At 42.0% G+C, this 16,801-nt stretch overlaps 1 pseudogene; it reads right to left on the bottom strand.

Annotated features, from left to right (window-relative positions):
• Positions 1-2,118: 2,118 nt before the first annotated feature.
• On the bottom strand, positions 2,119-14,852 carry LOC106839705 (small ribosomal subunit protein uS2 pseudogene; annotated as a pseudogene).
• Positions 14,853-16,801: the final 1,949 nt, after the last annotated feature.

The raw sequence follows: 16,801 nt of genomic DNA, 5'->3' as shown, positions 1-16,801 counted from the left end.
TTCTTAATGTTCTACTTTACAGTCTAATGAAGAAAAAACTGAATAGTGATATGATTCCCTTTTCTGCCTTCGTACGTTATTGGGATTATAAATAGTAGGAAGGAGTATAGTACTTATTTTATGTATATATTCATTCATAAGCTGGTTACATAACCCATTGTCACCATTTTTTACGGTAGGATTATTAAGTTATTATAGGATTATTGGTAGGATATAGTTATTGTGTGACACTTCGGGTTTTCCTTTAAGTTCCAGGTATTGCAGGGTGATGCACGGGTGAGTCTATGATTGCTGCAGTGTGCTCCAGGAGTACATTCCTAGTAATCTGACTGTCTCCACAGGGTGGATTTTGCAGACACACTTCAACTCATTTACAGCTCAGAGTGATGTGAGAGCTGGCGGACAATAAAGATTTAGTAATGCTGTTGGTGTGTTAGGCTGCATGAGGGCATTTTCCTGGATTCTTCCTGGATTTAGTATTATCTCCAAGGGATTTTTCTTTTGCAGTGTTTAATCTGAGATTAAGCAGCATAGCAAAAGAAGACTTAGAATTCTCCTTGCTAAACATTTAAATATTAAACCACTCAGGATACAGTAAAAAGAATGACAATAAAAATTGGAGAAGGTGTTAAACTGATTCCAAACATTAACTGTTTTTAGTGGATTTGGTGGTACAGAGGCATCTATGAAAAATGGTACTATTAAAACAAAAATGAGTTTTAAATATCTTTTTCCCCAACCAAAAGTATACTATGTCATGACATTTCAGCTATTACTCATTAATAATTGCATGATTTGTGAGACAAATCAAACTTAGATCTATAGCCATCAGAGAAATGATCCATCCTCCAGCAGCTTCGACTGTTTGTGGTGGCCTGCACACACTAAGGAGTTGGAATCACTCTTTGTCTTTATTGACTTAGTCCCATCTGCTGGAATCTACGTAAATCCTGCTCAGTCCTTAAGGCACATAACAAGGTCCCTGACTCAGTCCTTAAGGCACATAACTCAAGCGTGTGTCTCTGTTACCCTCAGGCTGGGTTAGGTGCCTGTCTATTGCATAAAGACATCACTGTATTTGTCCATCCCACGTTTATAACTACCAGTTCATGTATCAGTTTCACCATTAGACTATGAGCTCCTTGAGATCAGCGGTTGTTCTTTACTCATCTGTGCCTAACACTCTGTCTTCGCTGTAGTGGTAACTACTGCATGAATGTTGCCATAATGAGTAAAGGAAGCCAAGTCTCAGGAACTAGAATTTTCATTGCTGTGCAGCACCATTGGAAGCTCTTATTTTGAAAAAGTGGATTAACTATAATATCACCTAAATTTTATGAACACATCTGAATCACTGCATTAAACTACTGTGTTTAATTTAGTTCTAAAATAAAAGCAATATCTCTTGTCCTCTAGTTAGTTAAAGGGTATATTTTAAAAACAGAAAGTGGAGGGGAATTAAAATGTGTAGAGAAAGTCATAAGTGTAAATTGCTTCCCAATATAATCTCTTGAGTTCATATTTAATAAAGATAAGTTACTCAATCAACAATTACTCCATGTGTGAGAGTATTCCTACATAAATCACTTAGTTTGGCTTGGATCTAACATTGATAGGACATAATTGATCTTTAAAAGTTTTATGAAGAATCACAGACTGTGAAATTAAAGGCGGTTCTGTTGTCTAACTTTGCCTTCCATCAAGCAGACACCTGTTTTCTTGGTAGTGGAAATCTCATTTTATATGTACTATTGACCAGAACATCAATTAACTCTGTCTCACAATAATTAACATCATGCTACCTTCTGCTTTATATCAGGAAAACCTGCCAGAGGTTTCTAACCTGATACACCGCTGGCTAGGGTTTTTTTTCCCACCCCCTTAAATATGTTTAAAGCAGATGTTAAAGCCTTTATTATGTTTTCTGGCTTATGATTTGGTAAACCAGTTTGTCACTTAACCTTGTATATTGCATAGTGTTGTTACATGTGATAAAAGTTGGAAAATATCCAGTGAGCCAGTTTTATTCTACGTTTCTCAATTTACAACCAGCTGTCCTTGAAATTTTACTTTTTTTCTTTTAGAAACTGTTTATTTTTCACTATTTCCATTTTCTGCTTAAGAGTCTATGGATGACCAGCTTAAGACCACTCTGATTGTCCCTACCCATTCAGTGGCTCAAGCAGTGGGAACTTCAGGCCAGTCTTCAGGGGTGGCTGAGCACTCCAGTCTTCAGCAGGGAACTGCTGGATAGGCACAGAGGGCACCTGTGCATCTTCAGACCAACCAGCCTGTGACCTTGGAGTGAGTAGCAGTAAGGTTGGGAGCCGGAGCGTCCCTTCACCCTGAAATCCCTCCTCAGTCATGGCCTTTTCAGCAGTGGCCTGCTGTTCCTTTTCAATCTCTTCAGGATCTCTGTAGAAGCGGAGATCAGGTATGACCTCCCGTGGGGGCTCATGGGAGATGGTACCACAGGTGCACAGAACTTCCTGGGCCAGCATCCACCACCTCAGACCCACTGAGTGAGCTCCCTTGTTGTTGCACAGGATGGCAATGTCCACACAGCACAGAGGAGAGTCTGTGTTACACAGAGTGATGGAGGGCAGGTTAACATAAGACACCCATGTGAGAGGCTGGTGACCAGCCCTGGGATCAGTAACCGCTGAAAGTTGTAGCTCCTGGAAGGCTGCCTGGGTCTGGTTAGTAAAGTTCCCAGGAGTGAAGTGACCAGCAATAGGAATGGCTTTAGTGGCAGCAGCAAACTTCAGCACAGCTCCCTGGCCAGTATTTCTGGAAGATATGACACTGACATCAGCTGGTTTTTCAATGGCAGTAATGGCGTGAGCTGCCAGTGGAAGCTTCTCCCAGATTATCTTCAGATTTATGATGTAGATACCATCATTTTTCCTTTTGTATATGGAAGTCAAGGTTGGTGCCACGTAAGTTGGTTCCTGCTGCAAGGAATTTGCAGACATCCTCCTCCTTCATTTGCAGGACATTAAGGGCTCCGGATATTGTGAAATCTTTCCTTTCAGTTACAATGAGAATTCAAAACTCAGAGATGGACCCCTTTCTGGGTAGCATGTAAAGGTTTTACTTTCTGATTATTTATAAATATTGTCATTATCCCTAGAAAAGAGAATAGTATGTTAAACTGGATGGTACTCAATATTTAAAGCTTGTAATTGAAATCTTTGGGAAGTATTATTTGTTTATGTATTGGTCCCACCCATCTAACCTCACGGTCCTTGAGGGCATGTGTGGTAGTTTCCTTGTGCTACTATAACAAATTACCACAAATTTATTGGCTTAAAACAGCACAAATTTACTATCTTACAGTGCTGGAGGTCAGAAGTCTGAAATGAGTTTCATCGGGCAAAATCAAGGTGTTGGCAGGATTACTTCTGGAAGTTCTATGGAAGAATCCATTTCCTTATCTTTTCTAGTTTCAAGAGGCTGCCTGCACTCCTGGGTTCATGGCCCATTCCTCCGTCTTCAAAATCAGCAATCACATCACTCTGACCTCTACTTTGATCACGTTGGGCCCACTCAAACAATCTCCCTATATCAATGCTCTTAATCAAAGCTACAAAATCTTTTTTGTTGTGTGTGTTGGGGTTCCCAAGATCACCCTCAGGTTTGATGTGTTGCTAAGAGGACTCACAGATCTCAGCATATAGTCATAAACATGACTATGATTGATTATGGAGAAAAAATACAAAGCAAGGTCAACCAAGGGAAAAGGCACATGCACGGGGCAAAGTCTGGGGGAAAACAGGTGCAAACTTTCAAGGGTCCTCTCCCAGTGGAGTCACGTAGGATGTGCTTAATTTCCCCAGCAATGAGTTGTGACAATGCATGTAAAATGTTGCTAGCCAGAGACGCTCATTAGAGACTCAGCGCCCAGTGATTTTATTGGGGCTGGTCACGTAGGCATCCTTTCCTGCCATGTCCTCAAATTCCAGGCTCCCAGAAGGAAAGCAGGTGTTCAGTATAAGCCATATTGTTTGCACGAACATTTTGGGCACGGTGAGCCACTCTTATCAGTTATTGGTGGGAACCCTGCAAAATCTAAATTCCTAGATGCTAGTCAAAGGCTAATCTTGCAAGTAGGGCTTTTCAAGGACAGCAGTTTAGGACTTCTATGTTAACACCTTTCTTCACACCATGTAAAGTACTGTATTTGCAGGTTTCAGGGATTAGGATGTGGACATGTATGGGGGATCATTACTCTGCCTACAGCATATTTATTTTACTTAGTTTTATATTCACAGCTCTAGCCCAGTGCCTTGCATTTAGTGAGCACATGGGAAATGCTTCTTTGTTCATTGACCTGTGGATGGTGATTTGGCACATTGCCTGTGGCTCTGTCTTAGTAAATGGCATTACCATCCATCCAGTACCTGAATAGAAAATCCATTTTGATTCCTCCCTTTTTCTTGCCCTTCATATGCAATCAATCACCAAGTCCTACTGATTCTACTCTCTAAGTGTTTCTCGATTCCATGCCATTTCCCAGGCTCACTACCAGCACTATAGTCTGGGCCACCATAACTTTTTGACTACTTTTGTCTATAATCTCTAGGCTGGTTTCAAGCAGCTAGTTTTGCTTCCCTCCAATGTATTCTCCAGATAGAAGCAAGTGTGTTCTTTCAGGAACACAAATCTAAGTGCATTACTGCTCTATAGAAACCCTTCAGTGGTCCCTGTCTGCTCCTCTAGACTCAATTTTTACCCTCTTTTACCTTGCACACTCCAGTTTACTGTCATGTTGAATTTCTCTTGGTTCCTCAAGCAGAACATGCTCCCTCCTTACCTCTAGGGTCTTACATGAGTTTGTTCCTTTGACCAAACACTTTCCCCCTTCTTTGCCATTCAAGTCCCATTATCCTTTTACTTGAGTCTCAGTGAAAACATTTCTTCCCCAGGGAGATCGTATCAGGCATCTAAACAGGTTGTCCCTCTATTACTTGTTCCTACATACCGTGTACTTTCCCTCTCATTATACTTATCCCAAAAGTTATTATTTTGTCTGTTTTCCCTGCTAGTTTTTAATCTCTATTATGGTAGAAATTCTGTCTGTTTTGTTCACCATTCTATCATTAATATCTAGTACCTGGAATTGGACATAGTAAATTTTCAATAAATATTGCCTAAATGAGTGAACGAATTAGTGCTAAATTTTTAAGAATGATTGCACAGCTGCTTTGAAAAACAGTTTGGCAGTTCCTTAAAAGGTTAAACATAAGAGTTACCATATGACCCAGTAATTCCACTTCTACGTATATACCCAAGAGAAATGAACACATAACCTCCACAAAAACTTGTACATAAAATTTCAGAGCAGCATATTATTATCATAATAACCAAAAAGTAGAAACAACTCAAATTTCCATCAACTGATGAATGGACAAATAAAATGTGGTATATCTGCACAATGAAATATTATTTGCCTATAAAAAGGAATGAAGTTCTGATACATGCCACAACATGGATGAACCTCAAAAACACGCAAAGTGAAAGAAGCCAGTCACAAAAGACCACATATTGTATGATATATATGAGATGTCCAGAACAGGTAAATTTACAGATTTACAGAATAGACAAATTTACAGAGAGAAAAAGTAAATTAGCGATTGCCTAGGGAAGTTGGGAAGAAATGGGGAGTGACTGCTAATGATTGTGGGGGTTTCTTTTTTGAGTTGATAAAAATGTTCTAAAATTGTTTATGGTGGTAGTTGCGCAATTCTGTGAATGTACTAAATACCACTGAGTTGTATATTTTAAATTTGTGAATTGTATAGTATGTGAAGTATTTGTCAATAAAGCCATTATATAAAAAAATAGTGATTGAAAACTCACCAATGTATCATTCAACTCCGAAAGAGAGCTGAGGGTGATTATGTCTTATCTAGATTGAAGAGAATATTGAGCTCAAGAAATATTAGTTGAATGGGTGAATGGCTTATCATTCTTTCTTGACTGAAATGTCTGGCTGGCTAGTTCACCTCACAACTCGAACAATCACATAAGTGCTTTTCTTTGGGACAGTCGTCGTACTTTGGTATAGAACAGAGGGCTTTATGTAAATTTTGTCACATGAAATATTAAAAAAAAAGTAACTTAAGGATCGAGAGTTAAAAAAATTAATACTTTTGACAAATAAAAATGGCAAGCAATAGGATATATTGGAGAATATGAGAAGGCCATTTGGTATAAACCTAATTCAGCCTGACCTTGTCTTTCCAAAAGGGCTTGACGGTGGCTGTTGAGCATGCATTGTATGTCTGCTTTAGATTTTCCCTATGGCAAGAGCAAAAGGCCCTTGAAGTAAAGGTGCAACTTCCCTCCCCCTCCCAACGTTGGCATCTCCTTAAGGATTACGCATCTTTCCTTAAGCTAGAAACTGATTGCTGCGCTCACCTGTGACTGCCCAGCTTGAGACAATAGACTTGCCTCCTGCTACACCCACCAAGATAGCAGACCCACTACCTGCTGTGTCCATCGAGTCCTGTGCCTTCAGGGCAATCTTGTGACTATTGTGGGAGGGACATTTCAATCATATGTAAAGCACTCTCTTTGGGGGTATATAACCACTCTGTACACCTCATTTCTTTGGTGCCCTTTCTTCCTTTGGGAAGAAAGGCCCCGGGCCATGGTCCTCAGATTTCAGCTCAGAATAAACTCACCCAAATTTTCATTTACAGATTGGTTATGGATTATTTTCGTCGACACTTTTTACTGATTCATCAAAAACCCTCATAAATGAAACAGCGTCTCCCCACTATTAGATACAGAAGGATACGACTGATTTAGGCTGAGGTGCCAGTAGTTTTAGTCGCTCACTCACTATTGCTTTTGCACTGCAAGTGCAACATCAACCCAATGAAAAAGGCAAAGAGCTCTTCCTATTATTATGAAACTAGTTCTGACCCGATGTTCCCCTGAAAGCATCTTGAGGACTCCTAGTGGGTCTGTAGACCACACTTTGAGAACTGTTGACCTCAGTGATATAAATCACAGAAGCCTTAATAACAAGGGTCCTGAATGTGTTCACAGATCTCCCTGATACTAGGTTGTGCCCCAGGGGTCTTTACTTCTAGGGTTGATAATCATCTCAATCAAGTTGGAAATTATTTGGTCAAGTTTCTCCTTAATGTGGTACCCTTCTAATTAAGGGGACAGCATTGCTAACTGCTAAATTAGCATTTCCTTGCTTTTTGCTGTTAGAGGATACATACCAGCAATCACTTCAACCTTGTTTATCTTAGGTCTTAATTCTTTTTTTCTCTTCTCAGCTCCCTTATCTAGAATAGTGAGATAAGGCAGCTAAGGAGGTAGAGAGGGAGTCAGGCGACTTTGTGATAAGTACCCTTTTGTGGCTTGAGAAGTTCACAAAACTCTTTTCTGATTATCTTTTCTGGGAAGCTTTCTGGATGCTCTATGATAATTGATTGGAGATGGATTGAAACATATTCTGGCTGCCCTACATCTGGGAACTGAGAGGCCAGCCACCAAATTCTTATTGGAGTTTAAAAGATGGCATTCAGAGCTTACTTGTGGGCATAGTTAGCTTCAGCACATGAATAATTCTCCCAGCAATGACAGAAGGGAGAAACTGCCCAACCATTCTGTAATTTGCACATAGGTTTTCTGATTAAGCCACCATAATTTGTGACAACTCTGAAGGATAATGTGTCAGTGGCAGGTTAGAGTTTTGCATCGTGTTAATGTTGTCTTTGTTTAACTTTTTACTACCCCCTTCTTTGGGGAACACTGAAATTCTTCTTTGTGTTGCAGAAGATTTCTCAGCGTGGCCAGATGGTATTTAAAGAGCCTAATGAGAAAGATGCCTTGGCTCCAAGTGGCAATGTCAAAAGACACGTCGCAGCTGCCCTGTCTCAGAGGTCTGGAATGAGACCGACACTCCCAATTACTGCCCAGTGTCGCGTTGTCACTACTGCCTTCTCAGCATCCTGCCTCCTCAAGCAGCATTCACGCCTCTCTTCATCTGTTGAAGTGGGTGCTTTGGCACGAAGGAAGCTGCGCATTATCTCCCTCATGCATCTTGCTGTCCTTGGCACATTTGTTGTTTGTTGTTGGTGGTGCCAGGGCTCAGCTGTTACATGACAGGCTTTGATAGAGTGAATCAATTGTTGCTGTTTTTTCTTCTTGAAATACCCATCAGACTTTGCACTTTCCCTTTAAAATGAAGGCTGCTTTGTAATAGTTACTACCGGGAACAAGAAAAATAGGACACAAGACATTTATATCATTTTCACATTTGATCATGTTGGATGAATTGTCAGGAGAAAAAGAAGTCTTGATTTTTCACAGCGTTAATTTAGATGGGAACAGAGTTCCCAGAAATATCAGTTTATGGAAATTTAGGATTAAGGGTATACTGATTTGGCCTTAGCTTTTGAAACTGCTTAGAAAGACAGAAAGGGAGCGAGTTCATTACTTTCAGCTTTCTTCTCTCCCAGAAGGGCAGAGCCCACAAAGGAGTCCTTTCTGGGAGTCCAGGAGATTGCTTTTCACTTGAGTGTTATTGGAAATTTTCTGTAGATGGTGGATCTGAAAAATCTTGAGGTCAGGGTTGAGGATTTGTGATCTAAACATTCTTGACCCTGCTTCCTATAAAACCACAAATTAATATTGCCAGAACTCATCGCCACAGGAGAGCCATCCGGCTGTCCAGCAGATAAAATTGAGTAATAAATTCAGAAAGTTGAATGTTCCTTATTTTTGAACATTTGAGTTAAATCTTTTATGCCTGATAGTGCTATTCAAATCTAAACCCACTCTAGGTTTATAAACTATAATAAGAAAACTCCAACTTTGTAAAGTTTTTAGAATGATGTGTAAAATATGGCTGACTCTAATTAATGGCTTAAAAAAAAAAAAAAGCAAGGGGAAAACTAGAACATACTCATGGCCTACCTTTGTCTGTGGTTCACCTTCTGTGAGGAGGCTTCCACAGCACCGTGCGAACAGGGATATGTTAAAAAACAGAAGCTGCTTTAGATCAGTGGGTCCTTTTATCTGGACTAAAGGTCAAAACTAGCAGTCAGCTAGTTTGACCAGTTCTACGACCTTGGACAAAGTCACCTCTCCATGCCTTAGTTTCCTCAACTGAAATGGGGATTATAATAGTGCTATCTCAGAAAATTGTGAAGGATTCAGTGAGTAAATATAATAAAGCATAGAACAGTGCCAGACACAGACTAAATACTGCCTAATTGTTAGTTTTTGTTGTATTGTAACAATAATTGTATAATTGTTGCAACCGAGATGATGCGAGGTATCCAAGAAAAAAGGCAAGTAGAGAGGACGGAGAGAAAGAGGGAAGGTGAGAGAGACAGGATCTTTCCCATGATGGGGAAAGGGACAGAGGTTGGTGGGTCCCAGTGCTGTGTCCTCTGGCACTGTTCTTTGGAAACAAACTCTCCGAGTGGGTAGAGAGATTTCTTGAAGGAGAGGACTGCACGGTGCACACAGGCAGGCTTCGCTTTGGGCACAGGACATCCCAGCCTTGCCAAAGACTCCCCTGTCCCAGTCATCGCAGCCAGGTCTCAGCAGTAATTAGTGAAGACGGAGGAGCCAGCCCTGGAGGGGGCAAGAGGGTTCCTCCCTACCCTTGGTTCTGTAACACACACCACCTCTGCGCATTCTGGATGGAGAGAAAACTCAGTAGGCTGTGTATGCAGAGTTGGATGTAGTTTACTTAAAGATAATAAAGAAATTCAATGTTTTCTGTGCACCTGGGTTGTGGACTGAGATTTCTACCCACTGCCTTAATTGGTCCTTGTGATGATATTATTCATAGAGATGTTCTTTCGATATTTCACCTAATGTCCTGTTTTCCAAAGTATATTATGTCTTTGATGGCAGAGACCATTTAAAAATTTCTGTACTCATCCTCCACTCTGCCTCGCATATCATTCTCTGCACAGTGAGTGTTTAGTAAATAGTGATGTGCGCCCCAGAGCCACCAGGACAGTGGTCCTCATCTACTGTGCTGGGTACAGAGGTGACCACATTCCTGCACCAAATTCCATGACACAACATTTCTATCAAAGTACAACATTTTTGTCTTTGCTATGACTGAATGCTGTCACTCAGAACTCGGTGAGATGTAATGTAGAGTGAACGGGCTGTGTGATGCAATTTAGTCAATACAAACTGGCTTTAAAGAAAGAGCATGTGCATGTTGGGACCCATGAGATCTTTTGCACCATGAGGCTATAAGAGGATAAGGTCAGGGCAAGAGGCAGCTCTATTTAAACAGCCCTGTAGAAAGCCTTCTAGAAAGACTAGAAGGGAATGAATGAAGCTTTTCCCAGCTATGAGGGAAGCTTTAATGGAACCTGTGAGATGTTGTTATACTGCAATAATGATTTCCGTGTTATTGTCTATGACTTTGACAATGATGATGTTGGTATTTAATCCCTTCAAGTATGGTGTCCAAATTCTAGAACTCAAGAGTGTGACAAATGCTACAGGTTGAGAACTACTGCTTTGGGACAATTATATCCTAAAAAATATAGTGTGAGGCACTTGAATGGTAGGTTCTTGATTCTTTCCATATCGTCCTGTTTGGCCAAAAAGAGGCATCTCAACTGGATTACCTAACACCTCCTGTCTACTGTTAAGTGGTCAAGCAGATCCTGAGTGGCTGCTAGGCTGACTTGCCACATTTCCACAGATGCCTTTGGTAAACAGACAACAAGCCCAGATGTATTAGACAGTTTATGCGTGAGCTTAATATTTACATGGGTTTCCCTTGCTCCCAGGTCCCTTGGCTGGTGCATGGGCCCAGGTGGATATGGGGCACACAAGGGTATGTGTCACAGCGGAGGAACCCTGAGCTCAGGAAACCCCTAAGCTTATAAGGGACTGCTGCCACACCTGCCCAATCTTTGTCGCCAAGGAAGACAGTGTTTTTATACCTTGAAATGCACGCAAATCTTCTCTGAGGAAAGCAGGGAGACCTTATCATCCTGGTGTGCGTAAATAAATCTGCTTCCTGACCAGGAGAGCGACCCTCTCTCTAGCTTCCACGACTGTTTGTGACGCAAACAGCTCTGAACAAAACCGTTATTGAGCAATCTTCCAGGTGCAATGCGCTGGCTTCTGCACCGTGGAAGAAGCAATAGAGAGCATCAGGTCAGGATCTGAGTTTGGGCGCTGCTACTGACTAGCTGGTCCATGTTAGGAAAGTTATTTAACTTCCCTGTAAAACGGGGAATGGTATTTGCCTCCTTGTAGAGCTATTGAAAAAATCAAATTAGATAGTGTATTTAAAGCACTTTGTATTGTATTTAGCACAGTAAGAGGGACACATTGTAAAAGTCAGGCCTACATTATGCCGAGAGTACAGAACGCTTGGTTAGCAGGAGCTTAAAAATCAGGGGTTTTATTTTCTTATGTAAGAACAAGGCCAGAGATAGACAGCCCAGAACTGGTCCAGCCGCCCCCAATGCTGCCTGTGACAGGCTTGCTCTGCTTTCTCACTGCTCTGCTTAGCACGCTGCTCCTGTTACGGTAGCAATGGTTGCTGTTCCCTAACCCTAAATCTGCATTCCAGGAAGGAAGAAGGTGGAAGGACCAAACACCTTCTACTTGCAGGCTTTGCATTTTTATTCTGGGGGCAATGCCCTCCTCAGGGACCTCGTCCATACGTAATTGGCAGATTTGGGGTTACATGACCACTCTTAGCTGGGAGCTTAGAGATTTTTAGTTAGACGCACAGCTGTCCCAAACCAAACAGAAGTCCTGTTAGAAAGGAATAAGGTGGAATGGATCTTGGTAGACAGCTGGCAGTGTCTGCCGCAGACGTAATCCCTATGTTCAAGCTGTTCGCCTTTCAATATGGAGCCTCAGTGAGCAAAACGAACTCTCATCCTGGCAGTCACAGACTCTAGCTGGTGTCTAGCTGCTTTCTATTAGGTGCTTATATTTAAATTTGAAAAGGTTAATTCTACTTGAGCCAGTGGTCAAAGGACAGCTATATTCCTAGCTTCTAGATTTTAGACACTGTGAATAGCGTTATTTGGTGATGTCTAAAATGGAACAGAATTAACATATTACGGTTAATTAGGCTTACTGGAAAGCCTTAATGCCCCTAACACAGGTAGCCTAATGACTTATATTTTAATTTCCTCTTCTTCATTAACAGGTACTAAGGGGCGTCTTCAATGAATTGGTTCTCAGCATTTTGGCTTTAACTTCTGTTTCCATGTTTATACTATCAAGAGTTGGTCAGCTGGGTATCAAGTCAATCTGTGTAGCCAAGTTTCTTGGATGTGAATTAACCTATTAAATTCAGGAACATTTATTTCAGCCATTTTCTCTGGTATACTGGTTACTAAAATGTATTTCTCATTCCTTAACAAGAGGATACTGAAAACAACTTATCCTAATTTTGATGACTCAGAATCACCTTTCGAGCATCAGTCATGAAATTTTATAGCCATACACATTGATATAAAACTCCCATTGTCAACTTATTCTTTGCTTACTTGCTTCTTTCTCATAGAATGAAGCTTGTTTAATTGTGAGACCCTTTGGGCCAGGGTAATAGGCCCCCTTCAAGAGCCTGCATCATCCTCAAAGAAGTTATCAGTGTCTTCACTCTTGCTCCTTTTGTTCTTGACTTTTCATCGCCATTCAAGTTATTTTTCAGGTCTGTAACATCTATTGTTGGACCACAAGCACCAACCTATGAACTTGCACCCATCCCCCTTCTCACTTGTACTAATTTCATTAATGAAGTGAGAAGGGGAATCTCCCTCACCTTTCAAAGAATTTTGGAGGTGTTTTGAGTGGGCTTACTCCAGAGTAGAGGTTGGCAAGCGTTTTCTGGGAAGGGCAGTTAGTACAATTTTTAGTCTTTGTGGGCCACATACAGCCTCTGTCACAAACCTCCCCCTCCTCCTTCTTTCTTTCATTCTCAGCTTGGAGGGCCATACAAAAATAGACATGGGTCAGAGCGGGCCTGCAGCTGAATTTTGCTACTCCTTGCTCCAAAACATACAGTACTTTACCATTACAGCAGTCGTCTCCAAAATTTTTTGAAAGTAGACCCTTATTATTAAAAATGCTTTGATGGGGACTGGCTCTGTGGCATAGTGGTTAAGTTCGCATGCTCTGCTTCAGCAGCCCGGGGTTTGCAGGTTTGGATCCCACACCTTACTTACACACTGCTTATCAAGCCATGCTGTGGCGGCCTCCCATGTACAAAATGAAGGAAGATTGGCATGGAATGTACTCAGATTATTTTTATCTATAAAATATGTGCATGTTTTTATAAAACTAATCACAGACTTTGTAAAACAGGCAAAAAGATAGAAAAGCATGAGACGAAAAGTGGATATAAATAAAAGCTCTAGAATTTCTTCCTGTGCCTCAGGAAATCATCTTGCCCACTTCTGGGGGAAGCTGCATTTCATCCTTGAGTTCTCTCTATTAGAGGAAAAAGATGACGCTTCTCACATGACACCAGCCCTACAATTTTCCAGAAGATCTTAATACCATCTTTTGCCCTGAATCTACTTAAACCCAAGGGAACTTGATTCATTGGGACCTGTCAAAATAAAGGTGGAAAAACATTACAAGAATAGATTTAAAAAAAAATCAGTTCTCTAACTATACAAAGAACAGACTATGATCAAAGAGAAGCTCCTTAAGACCATGAAATTCTCCTTCAGCAGCATGATTTATTGACTATTTTTCACCAGTGAATATGCGGTCTTCTAATGTGATACCGCACTTGAAATGCCAAGGCCCCCTTTCAGGAAACAGCATACAACACACGTAAACGCATTTACTTAGAAAACTGGACTTTTTAGGAAGCCACAGCCTGGAACCCAGGTCACTTTCAAATTGTTTTCTAAGAATCATTATTGAACATGTCCTGTATCAGACCCCTAGATTCTTTTTTCTTTTTAAAAAGTCAAGTTTTTTTTGTTTTTAAAGATTGGCCCTGAGCTAACGTCTGTTGCTAGTCCCTTTTTTTTGTCTTCATCTCCCCAAAACTCCCTAGTACATAGTTCTACATTCTAGTTGTGAGTGCCTCTGGTTGTGCTATGTGGAATGCTGCCTCAGCATGGCCTGAGGAGCGGTGATAGGTCAGTGCCCAGGATCCTAACCACCGAAACCCTCGGCTGCCAAAGCGGAGTGTGTGAACATAACCACTCAGCGACCAGGCTGGCCAGCCCCCAGACCCCTAGATTCTTAATCTTGGGTTCATGGATTCCATAAGTGGCTGTGGATGAATTTTAGGGTATCAATGAACACATCAAAATTTTTATGCATGATGGAGCTTGTGGATGTAATATGTGCATATTTCTGAGACTATGGCCATAACTATCTATTTAGAAGACAGAAATCACACCAGCTATTTTACTAGACAGAATTTAATATAAAGAACCGTTTGCGTAAAACTATTAAGGTAACTGAAAAGGCAAATTAGAGAATTCGAAGTTATCACAGAGGTAGCAATTGCAGGAAGCTGCGCCTACTCTCAGAGAAACAACAGAAAGGAGCAGAAATAATTAAAATTCGGAAACTTGGGGACTTCGCCCTACAAGACCTGAAACTAAGATCTCGCGAGAGCCGCTGCTCGTGCGGTGCACGACCCAGACCTCCTGGGAGAAACAGCTGGCAGCTGGCGCTGGGGCTCTAAGCGGGCGCCGTGGGCTGGTTCTGAGTTGGAACCTCTTCACTCTAGCCTCAACTGCAGCTTCCCAAACCAGCTGCCCCGGTTGGAGTGTGAAAGCGTTGCTGCGGTGATGCTCAAAGAACTGCAAACCGGCTGGAGTAAGCAAGACCCTTCCTCCTCCTCCCATCTTGCAGTCTCCCTAAGGAGCCCCCTATTGGTGGACTCTAACCCGCTTTGGCTCGCCAGGAAAGTGGTCTGCAGCATCGCAAAACCGGGTGGATTTAAAGCTTGGCAGTAATAGCTTCATTGCCGGAGCAGCGGACCATAGATTTAACCAAATTCATTTTTTTTTTTTTTTGAGGAAGATTAGCCCTGAGCTAACATCCGCCACCAATCCTCCTCTTTTCTGCTGAGGAAGACTGGCCCTGAGCTCACATCCGTGCCCATCTTCCTTTACTTTATAGGTGGGACGCCTACCACAGCATGGCTTGCCAAGCCGTGCTATGTCCTCACCCGGGATCCGAACCTGTGAACTCTGGGCCGCTGAAGCGGAACACGCGAACTTAACCAGGGCGTCCCTAACCAAATTCTTAAAGCGGACGTGAACTCCAAAGGTAAAACCTCTACTTTCTATTTCTTAATATTTGAGGAAGAGGTTTATTTTCTGTATGGAGGTGTTGCTTCATAGGTTTATTTTCTGTATGGAGGTGCTGCTTCATAGGTGAAGATAAATGAGTCTGGATATTCTGAAGTATTTCGTTCTCTGGGTTCTGGTATCACAGAATGCAAACCAACCAGTAATTAATCTATTATGAACGTTCTGGAACTAAACTTTTGAAGTTATGTGGCGAGGTCCCACTTCTTTTCCATTAATGTTCTGCTGCGTCGCTTTGGCTTCGTCTGCAAAGTGATTTTGTTTCTTAGGACAGCATAGTGCACACCATCTCTGGTGGGCTCCAGCACTGGGATCCCCGAGGGGCCTGTCTGTGCTGCTTTCCTGCCCTCCCGGCCATGGCTGCTGCAGAGCTAGAGGCATCTGAAGGGCTGAACTAATCCCCCACCCCTGCCAGTTAAGTGGTCCAAATTTAGAAAGAGGGCATCTCTCTCAGGTGGTGAAGTTGGGAGACATGAATGAGAAGCTGCTGGCAGCCCTGTTCTTCCCCGTGAAGACAGAATTCGGCCAACACGGTGAGGGAAGCAGAGAGGTGCCAGTGCCAGAGTCTCGCAACTTTCCAGCCCTGGCCCAGTGCCCCTGAACCAGCTGCACCAACCCTTGAGAACACACTTTGCTTGTGTGAGTCAAGCTTCTTTTCTTCTTCCTCTTAGCTTGTTGAGGTTGGTTTTCTATCTCTGGTGCCTGCCTCCAGCAGCTCTGTGGGGCTGCTTTTGTACACACCATTTAGACAGTTAATCTTCCAGGGGGTGACAGCACCAAACTTTAACCACTAGGCCATTAGGGCTGTCTCTGGGCATTATATTTTAAAAAATAAAATAAAACAAAGGTTTATCTGACTATTCATTGTGCAACTGGCAAATCTCCTGAAATTTTTAGGATTCACCTGTTGACTGAAGAGGAGATGTTCAGCTGTGAATGTGGCTGATTTTTGTTTTCTTATATTTTCTGTAATTATCGTGTGTAATTCTTTTTGTTTTTTGCTGCCATAGCGGTCAAAGGCTGATGGAACTCACCTCCAAGGTTGTTTGAGGAGTAAATGAGGAAATGTGTGTCAAGCACTTAGCCTGGTGCCTGTCATAAAGGACACATTACAAAAACTTGTGCTGGACTCGGCTGTATCATCAAGAGCCTGGCTTGTCACTAGACTGTGCTCGTATGGCAGTTTGTCCCTGTGTCTCTTAAGCTGCTCTATTACACCATTTGGTTTGCCCTTTTCATGACACCCTGACGCTGTCAAGGACCAACAAAGTTTGCAGAGGTAGCTGTTAACCCAGCAGTGTATAATTTCTTCAAAGACATTCACCTAAGTTTAGTGCAGGTGTCCGTGGGGGCAGCCTCCCTTTAGGCTTTAAGGTTGTTTCTCTTTTTCTTCTGCTGGGCGTCACTGCTGTTCTTCTGTCTTCTCTACTACCGCGGTCAGCGGAGGGATCCCTGTTGTTGTTTCTCATTGGTGATGTTAA

Source organism: Equus asinus, chromosome 8 (assembly GCF_041296235.1).
Source record: "Equus asinus isolate D_3611 breed Donkey chromosome 8, EquAss-T2T_v2, whole genome shotgun sequence".
Taxonomy (NCBI): Eukaryota; Metazoa; Chordata; class Mammalia; order Perissodactyla; family Equidae; genus Equus; species Equus asinus.
This window is presented reverse-complemented; position numbering and strand designations above follow the sequence as displayed.